Source organism: Lathyrus oleraceus, chromosome 3, assembly GCF_024323335.1.
Source record: "Lathyrus oleraceus cultivar Zhongwan6 chromosome 3, CAAS_Psat_ZW6_1.0, whole genome shotgun sequence".
In the NCBI taxonomy this organism is placed as follows: Eukaryota; Viridiplantae; Streptophyta; class Magnoliopsida; order Fabales; family Fabaceae; genus Lathyrus; species Lathyrus oleraceus.
In genome coordinates this window covers 366,144,766-366,146,597 of record NC_066581.1, presented here as the reverse complement: position 1 = coordinate 366,146,597, position 1,832 = coordinate 366,144,766, and positions in this window count along the sequence as shown.

Below are 1,832 nucleotides of genomic sequence, written 5' to 3'. Positions count from 1 at the left end.
TATTGCGCTCTTTATCTTTCCTGTCATTTTTCAAATAAGCTATGCTTTCTTGCACACACTCACGTAACAAATTGCGTATCCACATCCACTCTGGATCCTGTTGATAATAGTTCTGCTACTGTTCATTATGACTTCGAAAATCCGATCTACCAAGCCGAAGATGGAAGTGAGGAAGATTGTGAAGTACCTGAAGAACTTGCCAGACTGTTACTGAAAGAAGAAAGGACTATACAGCCGCATGAGGAGTCAATTGAAACTGTCGATCTGAGTACTAAAAGTAGACAAGAAAGAAGTCAGAAGCCTCTTGGGGCACTTGAAAAAAAAAAAAAAACGAAAAAAAATAAAAAAAATTTAATTAATTAATTAATTAATTAATTAATTAATTAATTAATTAAATAATTAAAATAAATAAATAAATAAAATATAACAAATTATTTTGGACTTGGGTCTCCCTCATTCCAAGCCCATTACCCACGAAATTAGTCTATAAATACTGAAGTTTCAGTAGAGGAAAGGACTTGGAGTTAGACTGGGAGTTTACACTGGGAGATTCACTGGAGAAAGAAGGAAGAGAAGCAAAACACTCTGAGGTTTCCTTGGAACAAAACCTTGAGGAAAAAGAAAGAGAGAGAACAGAGAAGGACGGATAGAAACTTTGGCATAGGAACCCTGCCAACTCGGAGAATTCAGAGTAAAGAAACCCTGAAGGCAGCTCATCCGCCCCGAAGCCATCGCCGCCCAATTCCCGCCGCCTAACTCATTCCGATACCACAAGTGGTCAATCCCTTCAACCTTGAATTGGCAAACAGGTTTGCGTATCTCTATTGTTTATACTTTCAATTGGCCATATCTACACATATAATGCATCATGATTAAATGTTGATATATAATTTGCTTTCGTATGTGAAGTTAAATATGCCTGAATACCCTGAATGTTTGACCATGCTGTTCCTGTGATAAAATGCCATAAAGTTCAAGGTTCCTAACATGGGGCTGTTTTTTCTCAAAATTCAAAATCCGTGGCCGTTCGCCTGACCTTCGCTCGGCGAGGCAGAGGCGAACGAGACAATACCTGATTTTTCTAGTCTGTTTTTTTTATGTTTTATCATAGCCATGCATTATTCATCCTATCCTATTTACTGTTGCGATATTTTTCCGGTGTAATCTTCGATTGCACCCTGATTTGGTATTCTGACATGTTTCTTTTTGAGTTTCGAAAAGGTTCACATATCCCAGGAAAAGGTTATTGGCTAGGTATTCCACTTTATTTGTGGGATACCCTTGTGGAGTTTCACCCTAAATTAATTTTTAATGTATTAATTTCTAATGTATTAATTTTTTAATATATTATTTTTAATAATTTTAATGTGGAGTTTCATCCTAATTATATAATTAATTGTAAAACTTTGCCTTTGAATAAGTGATCTTGGACCTCTCTTTGTTGCCTTACGATTACGATATTACGGTCATGTCCCGCGAACGTGGGGATACCCTTAGCAAAGACCCTTCGGTTAAATCATCATAAAATAAATTATAGTCCCTCGGATGTTGCCTTCGAATATACAACTTTGTCCCTCGATGACCCTCCGATGTTGCCTACGGTTAAAAGATGATAGTCCCTTCGAATGCTAAGGTATCCTCGTAATTGTTGCCTTCAATGACCAATCGATGACCCTACGATGACCCTTTTACATCCAAAGGATAAAACTACTTATTTCTCAATAATAAGGACAGTTTTACCCTCATAAGGATAGGAAATACTCATAAAGACCTTGGGTCGGCATAACTCTTAATTGCTGGCTCACAACCTAAAACATTTTTTTCACACCTCA